At 41.6% G+C, this 12,229-nt stretch overlaps 1 protein-coding gene across 2 annotated transcripts in view; it reads right to left on the bottom strand.

Moving 5' to 3' along the window:
- Positions 1 to 12,229, bottom strand: part of PTPRG (protein tyrosine phosphatase, receptor type, G) — a 924,714-nt gene that overhangs the window by 382,608 nt on the left and 529,877 nt on the right. The gene's annotated exons all lie outside the window — the stretch shown is intronic.

Raw genomic sequence — 12,229 nt, 5'->3', positions numbered from 1 at the left:
AGGTCCTTGGAGAGGGATATTATGCTTGGCAAGGTGGAGGGACAGGGCAGGAGGGGAAGACCCTCGATGAGGTGGATTGATTCAGTGACTGGGGTAATCAGGATGGGTGTGTCAAAGGCCGTGCTATTGGCACAGGATAAAGCAGGGTTTAGGGCTGTTGTACACAGGGTCGCTATACAACTCGAAGGCACATAACAACAACAACCACCACCACCATTTTAATATGTAAAAACAGGCGACTGGGTGGTCTTTTGGTGAGCCCTACTTCAGACATTAAAAAAATTACACCAAACATATTCTTTTTGGTTCCAATTTCAAAACATGCAGAAATTAGCACGACCATGTTTCCTACACTGTTGATTACTCTCAGCCTATTATAAATTCTATACATAACATTTTGCATCAGAAGGACGAAGGCAGAGCATTTTGAGTGCATCTGTTACAATACACTCAGGGACTCGGCAGCATCTTATAAATATTTGATTTTACCTAAATCATTTATGTCTCTGTCAGGGGTCATTTTACTTGTTTTATATGAATAATTAAAAGCATAATTAGGAAACGGTACAATCGGAAACATTAAACTCATTTTTCATTTTACAGTTCTTCTCAGCGGAGCACCCAGCATGCCACGTGCATGTCCTCCCCTCCTGAAAATGCTGATTGTTTGTTTACACATAAAACAGGAAAGAAACACCTTCCCCAGCTCGCATGTGCCAGTTTCCTGAAGACTGCCAACAGCACTGCTTGGCTGCAAAAGAAAAAGTATCAGAGGTAGTGAGCTCAAGGGATGGACAGACCTGGCATGGAAGCCTGACAGGGACATGGCCTTGAGCAAGTTACCTCACTTCCTCAAGCCTCCATTTCCAGTCCCACTTAAATGGGAATAATAGGAATGTCTACTTTGCATGGCTACTTTGACTCCTGAGAAAGTCGCACCCGGAAAGCCCCTAAGACCGTGCCAGGAACCCAGAAGGCACCCACATCAGTGACCCTACTGTCTATTTAGTTTTCGTGATGCAGACGAAGCCCACGTGCATGCAGAAGGCGCTCACACAGGAACAACCTTCTGTGACCAGGCAGTGTCATTTCAAAGCAACACTGTCATCTACAAATTAAGTGTCACTGTTGTTGTGTACTGTGGATTCAGTACTGATTCATAACTAATCCTTCAGTGTTGTTTCAGAACCTACAAACAGCATGAGAGGAGACTGCCTATCTTTTTCTCCCATGGAACTCTGGTAGATTTGAACCATGTACCTTTGGGTTGATAGAGCAGCACCTTACCACTAGGCCACCAGTGCTTCCTAGTAAGTGTCAACAGGTAATTCAATGTCTCATGAGTGGAGATCTGAAATGTTGCTCTTAAGTTCACTAAAGCATAAAGTAAGAGAAGTTTTTCTTTTCTCAACTATTTTGGTCCTTTGGACCACATCAAGGAAAAGAAATCCTGAATTTGGTGTTATACTTTTCTGATAATAACTCATTGGCCTTTTCATCCAGGAGTAAGCCTTAAGCTAAAATTTATGAACATAGACAGCTTTGATTTACTTTTACAGAATACATACATTTATATATTGGACAATAGGTCAATTAGTGTCAAACTAGTTTTTTTTCCATTTACAGTGCTGATAAAAAGTTGGTTTCGTTTTTAAATAAATTCGTTGAATTGCTAAGTGAATAAAACAACACTTAATAAATAAATAAACCCCATTGGTTTTGGGGTAAATTTGGACTTAGAGCAATTCTATGCACACAGTAGGGGGGTTCCAAAGTGGCAGATCTTTGCAGCAGCGGACTTCCTCATTCTCCTCCTGTGGAGAAGCTAGTGGGTTCTGACCAGACTTCAATGGCAGACAAGCGTTAGCCACTGTGCTACAAAGGCCCCTAAGTGAACAATGCTACAATGATAATAAATACATAAGGAACCTAAATTAAAAACAATAGCAGTTGTCACAGTTGAACTGTGGATAAAGGGAGATTTAGCAGAGTGACAGGGAAAGATCTGAAGAGAAGGAAAGAACAGGGTTAAAGGGTGGCAGGAAATGCATGTGCCGGTGACAAAACATTGAGACCTATCCCCTCTGGTCACTGGGTCGAGTTGTGATGAAATCAAGAGATGTCAGAGGCAGCAGGAACAAGAGATTTCAAACTCAAGACTCCTTAACCTGGATCTAAGAGTCCTTGAGCTCAGTGATAGAAAGTCCCTGTGATTGAAGAGAGCAGTGAACTAAGAGCCCCTGGAGTTTGTAAGGAGCGCCTCAGGAAGTCTAGAGAATGAGGAGGAGACAGCCAGCAGCTTATCTTTAACCCAAGACAAGTTCGTCTTTGATCTCTGAGAGCCAATGAGACAGAAGGAGGAAGGGAAAAGCCATTATCCTGGCCACTCCGCAGAAAAAAAGGAGAAAACAACAGCTGTTGGCAGACACCAAAATGAGGAAGTCACTGCAGATCAGTCAAGAGAAGAAGATGTTGTGTTGGGGAATCTGAGCTTCCAGAGATGGCACGTCCTGAGATTTTCTTGGGTCTTAGTTAACTTCCCTCTTAAACTGAGCAAGATGAATGAGGTGGACAGGCTGGACCTTGAACTACCAGCTGTCATGTGCCATCACTGAGTTGGTAATGACTCATAGCTGACCCTCCAGTGAGCTTCCAGAGGCTAGAAATCAAACAAGAGGAGATTCCCCATCTTTCTCTCACAAATAGCTGGTAGATTTGAACAGCATAACTAGGGGTTAGCAGTACAGCCCCTTATCAGTAAGCATCAGAGAATGACAAATTAGATTCTAGTAGAGAAGGTTATTTTAACGCTTAGTAAAAGGAAGAAGACTCTTAAAGAACCAAAATATTACCACATCAAAGTTTTAAAAAAGCCCACAAGGAACCCTGAATCAATCACTGATAAATTAGGTTTCTACTTACCCACAATCTAGGTCCTATGATTTGAATGTAAAGGTTAGGGTGGTGAAGCTATCAGAAAAGAAAGAGGGCAGTTAATCTGGACAAAGGGAAAGCCAATGAAACAGCTCTAACTGGAATTCCTGGGTTCAGATAAAACTGAACAGTAATGAGAATGAACCAGAGCCCCTGGGCTTTTGCAACAGAAACTTTTGTAACATAAGGAGCCAGTGAATACTTTCTTTTAACTCCAGTTATCATCCAGTTATCCCTACTAATGCCAACCTCACCCTTGTGTCTGAACTGAAAAGGGCTCACAGGGTAGTCAATGTCTGCTCATGTGGAAGTTGATTACTAAGACTTCCTTCCAAGTGCCTCTGGGCTTGTTCAGATCTTTAACATTTACTTCATAGTGAAGCTCATTAATTGAGACTCGGTGGGCCACAAAAGAGTGATTAAGAGATGCCTTGTTGTTATTGTTATGTGCTATCAAGTCCACTACAACTGATAGTGACCCTAGGAACAATAATAGTTCTGAACTCTGTCCCATCTTGAGCCAATCTCACCATCTCTGACACATTTACCCCCACTGCCACAGTCACTGTGTCAGTCCATCTCATCTGGGGTCTTCCTGTCCTGTCCTGACCCTCTATCCTTCCAAGAATTATGTCCTTCTCCAAGGACTGGTACCATCTGGCAACACGCCCCAAATAAGAAAGACGCCCTAGGTTACTGCAAAGTGGGGACCAGACATGCCCAATATGAATGATGCTGAACATCCAGATGTTTCCAAACATCTGTCTACTTGGCTGAAAGTTTTATTTTAATCAGAAATTTTGGCAGCCTCTTTCCAAGTGTGTGACACACACACACTCATAATGAAATATGACCAATTCATTAGTGACATAATAAAACTCAGAGCTGAAAAGAAACCATGATCCTAGGGTGATGATCCCACTCTGGTCTATTTCACAAACCCACTGTCATGGAGTTGGTCCCGGCTCATACAGACCTTCCACTAGGTTTTCAACTCTATAAATCTTTACCTCTTTTCCTCATAAAATGGCAGGTACATTTGAACTGCTGACCTTTCCTTTAATAGCCTACTACATTACACACTACACTATCAGGGATCTTAGCCCCAGCCCATAGCTGTATTTATTAAGGATCATGCCCACCAACCATATGTTAGCTAGTGCTGTTGCGGTGGCCTGTGACACTGCAAACTCTGCCACTGGTATTTTGCCAAGTTGCTGGGTCATCCATGCAGGATGGGTTTTAGTGGAGTTTCCAGACAGGCACTAGTCAGAAAGATCTCATGATCTATTTCTAAAAATTAATCAATGACAACTCTGTGGTCCTTTACTGTCTGAGATTTCAACTCGCTCACTTTGGACAAACTCATTTTTGGAGAAAGACATCGTGACTGGGAAAGCTGAATGCCAGGGAAGGGGAGAGAAACCCTCAGCGAGATATACTGGCACTCTGGGTGCGAAATCTGCAAGGAGATAGCAAGCAGCAGTACTAATAGAATTTTGTTCTTCTTGTAGCAGTATTATGCTTTCTAGTAACTCCACGTTAAGGATTTACGTTATTTAAGTTATTTTCCTAACTAGTATAGGAATGCTGGATACTTGCAAAAGAACGTTTAATGACCTTCATTTAGAGATGTGGATGCTTTAACTGACAGAAAGAGGTAAGATCTAATGCTTCCAAGCAAATGAAGTGATTACCAGCACCAGATAAGACATTTAACAAAAATTTCACTTGGAGGCAATCTGCAAGCTTAATAATTACTGCCTGCTAGCCTTTGCCTTCTTCCCTATCTATATATTGGACATTTGGTGTGAAGGAGATTAGGAAAACCCAAAGGGCAGCCAACATGGTTGTTAGTCCTCCCTGTTAGCTGCTGCTGTAGTTGTTACCGTGGAGCTGAGCATGGCTTCTAGTGACCCTCTGAACAAAATGCCTGAAGCCTTCCTATAACTATTGTCATTTATTAAAGTTCATAGAGGCATGTCGTTTAGGAAGTGGATGCCACTCCCTCTGGCCACTTAAATGAAAAACCTCTCTTTCTTCTAGAAAACGTGAAGTGTGTCTCTACAACTGGTATCGAGTCACCTCATGGATTCAAACGCGAACTTCAGCGTAGCACAGTGGACCCCAACATACATACCAAGGATCATGAAGTGTATGCAGGACTGAGCAGTGACCACTGTGTTATACGTGGGGTCACTAGGAGAGTCAGTTTGGCAACATAATTATGATTAAGAATCATTCAAAACTGGGGTGGGAAAAAGGGAGTTGTAATAAAAAGAAAGGTAATAAGGGTTTGCATCAAAGATGTGTCCTATCACCATATTGGGGTTTTTTTTTTTGTCCTGATGAACTACTTTTTAAAAAAAAATTTATTTTATTAATTTTAATGAACATTTAGAGATTTTGGATTTTCATTAATTCATTGTTGCACTTTTCTCCCTGCCCAGCCCTCCCCCTCCCCCACAAGTTCGCTCCTCTCTTTGAAAAATGAAAGAAAAATTCTTTCTTTGGTATACAATCCCCCCGCACCCCTCCCACTGCCCCGAGTACACTCACCATATCTTTTTAATCTATATGCAGAACAGATTATCTGGGAAGCTGAGCTCTATGAGAAGTGTAGCATCAAGATTGGAGGTAGACTCATCAACAATCTGCACAACCCTGCTTGCTGAAACTGAGGAGGACCTGAAGAGCTCGCTGTGAAAGGTCAAGGACTGCAGCCTTCAATATGGATTAAAGCTCAACATCAAGAAAACCAAGATTCTCACCACTGGGCCAACTGGCAGTATCATGATAGATGATGAAGAAATTGAGATTGTTGACAGCTTCAGTTTACTTGGCTCTAAAATAAACACTCTTGGTTCCAGTAGGCAGCAAATTAAAAGGCGAATTTCACTTGGAAAGTCTGCTGTCAGAGACCTCAGTGATGTCAGTCTGGAGACTAAGGTGTGCCTGATACAGGCCATGGTCTTTGCAATTACTTGTTATGCGTCAGAGAGCTGGACAATGACTAGGGATGATAGAAGGAGAATGGATGCCTTTAAACTGTGGTGCTGGAGAAGAATATTGAATATACCCGGGACTGCTAGAAGAACAAACAAGTTCGTCCTGGAGAGGGTGAAGTCAGGCAGATCCTTGGAGGCAAAGATTCTGAAGCTCCATCTGACATACTTTGAACACATTGCAAGGACGGACCAGTCCCTGGAGAGGGACGTCATGCTTAGGAAGGTGGAGGGACAGTGCAGGAGAGGAAGACCCTTGATGGGAAGAAATGGTTCCGTCACTGGGGTAATGGGGATAGGCATGTCAGAGTCAATAAGATTGGCAAGGAATAGAGCAGGGTTTAGGGCTGTTGTACAGAGCATAACTATATATAGAGAGAGCAAGTGACTCAAGTGCTCATAACAACAACAATAACAATGGTTTATTATCAAGTAAATCTGGAAGGCTTCAGAAAACATACTTAAGGAATTACTTTGCATATTTTATCTGTCCAAGACTTTCCAATTCAATATTACCAATGAAATGGTAAAATACTCAGGTTATTGCTATTAACACTGAGATCTCTGTTGCATATACAAAAATAAATAAAAACACTTTCTGAGCTTCAATTCTCTTCCGTGGCCAGGAAGGAAGATGGAAGGGGAGCAATGAAAGGATGAGGGAGTGAAAGCAGATACAAAGAGGCTGAGAGACAAAAGCACGACAGGAGAAAGTGAATGAAAGGAGGTGACCCAAAGGAGAGAGAGGAGGTACAATAACAACAACAAGTACGCACAAGGTCAGAGAGATACATGGGAAGGAGCGAGGTGGCGAGACCACCAAACCAGCGGAACAGCAAGACCAGAGAGTCAGTCTGAAGATGAAAACACACAGAAATTGCCCTGAAGCTTCCCAGAAGTAATCTCCTCATTACTGAAGGCATGGAGATGCATGTGATATTCGAGTAACAACATTAGCACACAGACTCACATCTGGAGTGAGAGCTAAGTGCTAACATTGATGAATTTAAGAAGAAATTGGACATCATGAAGAAAGTCACTAAAAATGCCTTAAAGATAAGCAAGATTTTATGCAACAAGGGTTCAATGAGGCATTGGGATTATGACGTTAAGTAATATTATAAAACAAAACACGTATGAATGATTGAATGAAAACCACTATGAATTATACACTTTTGCCCAAATAAAAAAAAATTTAAGATTGATAATAAGTTTTTGAAAATCCACAGCATGGAGGTAGCAGTTACCTTCAGGGCTTCCAACCAGTTCTTTTAGTTTGACTCCTCTACTAAGAATTTGCATTTCCCCCACAAACATACTAAATCAGAATTTATATTATAACTGGATCCCTTGGAGAGTCTTAGACATATATTCTTATTAAAATGTGTGTATTCTTGTTAAAATGTTGATTTGTTGATTTTTCGTTCAATATTTTTGGGGTAGAAGCAAGTGGTCCAACCAGAAGGAACCAATGAACCAGTATGCTTGGTTAGCATGGACTGCAAAATGCCATGATAACAGAATGCAGGGACCTTTCAAAGTGGGTATTTGCTCAGCGCTGTGCCTCTTACCCCATATTCCAGACAATCAGCCGAATTATGCCTTCCTCTGGCACTCAGGCCACATTCTCAGGGGCCTGGATCAGGAACATACTTGGTTTCGGATCTACATATCTACATACCTCCTTTCCTTTGCCATACATTTACTGTTATTACCTTAACAAACTACTCCTTGAGTGCATCTCTGCCAGAGCAGCATCTGCAGACAAAGACCAAGTAAACCCAGTAGTCTCCAGGGAGCTACATTACTAAACCAAAGGTGCTACATTTCTGGTAGTTCAAATCCACAAGCAGCTTCAGGGGAAAGATGGACAGTCTCCTCCCATTTAGTTTATAGCCTCAGAAACCCACTGAAGGGGCAGCTATGAGTTGATCCAAACTCACAGCAATGAGAGAAAGGGGGAGGGAAGGAGAGAGAGAGAAAGAGAAAGAGGGAAGATGACAGGAAAGGAGAGAGAAAGAGAGCGAGCAATTAAACACAGAGAAAATGGAACTAAGCGAACGTACTTGATGGTAGGTACATTTACTACTTCTCCTTCAAAACAGATATTTAAAAAAATAATAATGAAGAAAACAAAAAGTCGAATAGCTACTAAATAGTTAAAATTCATAGGCAGCCATTAGCATACCACAGAAAGAGTCACCTCATCTTAAATTCTTATCATTTAGCTAAAAGTTAATGCTGGGAGCTGCATGATTATCTTCAGATGTTCTTGATGCATGCATTATCTTTTCATTCTACAAAAATGAAAGAAAGGGAAATAACTTTAGATGAAATCAAATGAGAACTGGCACAAAAGACAGTTACGGCTCCTCCGAAAGAAATAGAGAGATGCTATCTGTCTTGTAAAAATATTTTAGACAACTTTCGAGAAGGGGGGGGGGGTACCATCAAGTTGCTCTATTGATTATGTGGGACTGGCTATATAGCACTCTCATGGGGTTGAGACAGATATGAACATTAAAACTGTTTTATGGAGAAAGTTACTGTCTGTATGTAATAGGTCATTTTAAATATTAACTTTCTGTATTCATATTTTAATATCCAAAAGGCAGAGTCTATTTTACAGATAAGTGACCTGTAAATTTTCACTAAAGAAAAAAAGGAAATAATTCCCTTTGAATTTATTTTCCAGAAGTAGACGTTTCAGGAAAAGAATTTTGGGACAAGAAAAATAAAATATGTGCTTAAAGATGAATGATTTACGAACAAAAAAGTACTTTCTTCATCGAGATCCACAAAATGGATATAAAATGAATAGCTACAGAAACGACAGGCCTAGGCAATTTTGTTGTATTTAATGGAAACTTATTTTTATGGTAATTGAAGATTCACATGCAGGCGTTAAGTATCTATACACACTGAGTTTTCTCCCATGGCAATTTGTGTAGACCTACCGTATCATGACAAGTGTTGTTTTTGTCTAAACTGGAATTATCCAGGTAGCCTAACCAATACTGTACGGCATGGAAGTTATCAAACTTCCCCAGTAAATTTGAGCTCTATTGGCCTTGTCCATAGGCAGTTGTGCTGGAAACTGAACATACCTCTCTGGCAGTTCGAATCCTCCAGAGCTCCACAGGAGAAAGATGAGCAGTTTTCTCCAGTGTGACTCCCAGGCTTGGAAACCCAGTAGACGGCCAGCAGTGAGTTGGTTTCAACTCTCTGGGGGCTGAATTGGGTTGACCTTTAAGTGCACCACATTGCACCCTTCACTTTACATGTACTGTTCAGCTAAATTTATATAAGACCCAGATATCCTATACAAGCAACAAAACCTTTATCCTTCCAACAAATTTAGAGAATTTACTAACTATTTTGAAATGTTAAGATCTAGTTAACAACCTTTTCATTTACGGGGGCAATAATGAAATAAAGATAATAAAGCAAGTAGATTTGTGCACTCAGGTTTCCAAACTACCATAGGTCGGGGACTCTTTGAGGAAATTAAACAATTCCCTATTCTTGTTCCATACTGCATATGGTCGCATGTTATTCCTACAGAATCAACTTAGTGTATTTATGAGATATTGGCTCAACTCCTATTATGTCATGAATTTTACAGTAATAAGTACAGCTTAAGAAGTCCCGAGGATTTATTTCTTCTCAGAAAGCTGTGCTGCTTCTTAAATCGCTGAGATTCCCCAAGACAGATGTGCTCATTTCTCTAAAATCAAGTATGTGAACTCAGATATGCAACAAGTTGTGGATCACTCTAGGAAGTCAGCAGTGTGACAGAGATGGATAATCAGCTTCTGGAAGGCCAAGGTCATGAATCAACTTGCATTGAATGAACTCTATACCCGTCTAAAACCTGTCATTGGTGATACAGAGCTGAGAGCTGTCACTGAAACTTGTTATCTCTGCAGAAGGCTGTCAAGCGTGGCAAGTCAAGTAGAAAACTGGATCAGAGAGCCCAGTCAATTGCCTGTGGCAGGCTGCTGGAGTATGGCACCGAGGTGGCATCAATGCCAAGCTCTCATTACACCCAGAGTGGTAAAGCTCCCACCCACCACTCTCAGAACATCTAAGGAGTGATCTTCCCACCGCAGTCCTCCAAAGGATGCTTATGTGTCAAACGTCAGATACGATCACTGTTTCAAAAACTGTGGATTGTAACAATAAGCTGATGCTCTATATTGAAGACTAGAGGGTTGGGGATGAAAAGGTGTCGATACTGTAGCTTTCCTCAAGCAGCTGTTCAAATGCAAGAACTAAATGCAAGAGGGGGAACCTGCGATGAGGCAGCAGGGAGGAGCATCAATGATGGGACATTATTTTAAGCAAGCCCAACGTCTGAGTGAGTGAGAATTTTATGAATAAGACAGGTAAACACAAAGCAATCAGGTATGAGTAGTATTGGGCAATGGTGGTCTTGGAGAAGAAACTGGACCCCAGCAGCTGCATGCAAAGCCAGTAGAAGATACAACAAAAAGACAACACTGCAGCGCACAGCATGACTGGGAAGAGAGTTCAACAGCATGAGTGGGAAAAGAGTTCATGGTCAAGTCATTATGCTCCAATGTGAAGGCATCAGGCAGTCAATGGTCCTGAAAAGACCTGAAAGGTCCTGAAAGGAAAAGGGTTGCAGTAATAGCCTTGGTTACACAGAGCTGATTTATAAAGAAGCAATATGAGAAACTGGTGTTTCAGTGTTCAAACCCTTGATTTTCATATGAGTTGAAATTGTGACCAATGACTCTTATGTAGCTACTACTCATTAGTCCCTGGAGGCTCGGGCATTTCTAGGATGCTGAAGGAGGTTTCAGTAGAGCCTGCAAAGATGGACTAGCTTGAAAGGCTTCATGAGGCGCTCCTGTGATTCAGCCTGTGAAACTCGATGTGTCACAATGATCTGCAATTCACCAGAGGGATGTGGTTAGAAGGGATAGTGTTTTCCTTCAGTGTATACAGAGCCATCATGATGCAAGGATAAGTCAAAGACAGCTAACAACAACAGTTACAGGTCAGCAATTAATAAGACATAACACACACACTTAGACATTATGAGAAATGCAGGCAGCACTAAAGGGAGATTTCCTGAAATATGCATGGGTGTATTTTCAGATTGGACAGTACGGCATAGCAAGACCTTCTCTGACATTTACTGTGGACACAGAGACACTGAGGTTTGCACAACAGTAACTTACAGGAGGTAGCTCTGTACAGGAGCCATGACAACACATGACACATGATGTGTCACACTTAGGAATTCTAGGACACAAGCATGATGGGTTAGATGAAGTGGGAGAACGATCTAACTGGTCTGCTTCAGGGAGGGACTAGACACTCTTCTTCTGCACTTTGATACAGTAAGAAATATTGTTGTTGTTACATGGTGTTGGGTCGTTTGCCACTCACAGTGACCCTATGTAACAGCCCTGAAACCTGCTCTATCCTGTCCCAACTTTACTGTATGACACACCTACCCTCATTATCCCAGTCACTTTATCATTCCATCTCACCAATGGTACCCGTCTCCTTCTCCATCTCTCCACCCTACCAAGCATGATGTCCTTCTCTAAGGACTGAACCCGCCTTGCCACATGCCCAAAGTATGTCAGATGAGGCTTCAGAATCCTTGACTCCAAGGAGCAGCCTGGCTTCACCCTTTCCAGGATGAATCTGCTTTTTCTCCTAGCAGTCCATGGTATATTCAACACTTATCTCGAGCACCATAGAGCAAAAGCATCAATTCTCTTTCTATCATCTCTAGTCATTGTCCAGCTCTCTGATGCATAGTAAGGAATTGTGAAGACTATGGCCTGGATCAGGCAGGTGCACCTTAGACCCCAGACTGATGTTACTGCTCTTCAGTGAAATCTCAAGGGAGACAATGATTTGATTTTCCTCTTCAGTCTAACTGAGCCTTTGGCAATAATCGAATGTTCTAAGTCTGTACTGTCTGACATTTGCCACTTGCCACATGGCTAACTGAGCTCTTGAAAGGTAGCCAGTGTAGCTAAGAAACTGACTTGTGGTATAAAAGAACCAATCTACTTTATCCACTGGTTCATTTAATCATAATACCCCTTCCTATGAGGTTGATATTATTCTATGAGCTGTATTTTATATATACATTTAGAAAGAGAGGCACAGAGCGGTGAAGTCATGTCTCCAAAGTTAAGAAGCCGGCTTGCAAACCAAGGGCCACACTCTCCCTCAGCTATAAGCTCCCTACAAGTGACATAAACCCTTTAACGAGCAAGCCAGGGTGAAGGTTATCAGTA

The sequence above is a fragment of the Elephantulus edwardii genome, unplaced genomic scaffold, assembly GCF_000299155.1.
Source record: "Elephantulus edwardii isolate Elephantulus edwardi_28Jun2011 unplaced genomic scaffold, EleEdw1.0 scaffold00132, whole genome shotgun sequence".
NCBI classification, from domain to species: Eukaryota; Metazoa; Chordata; class Mammalia; order Macroscelidea; family Macroscelididae; genus Elephantulus; species Elephantulus edwardii.
This window is presented reverse-complemented; position numbering and strand designations above follow the sequence as displayed.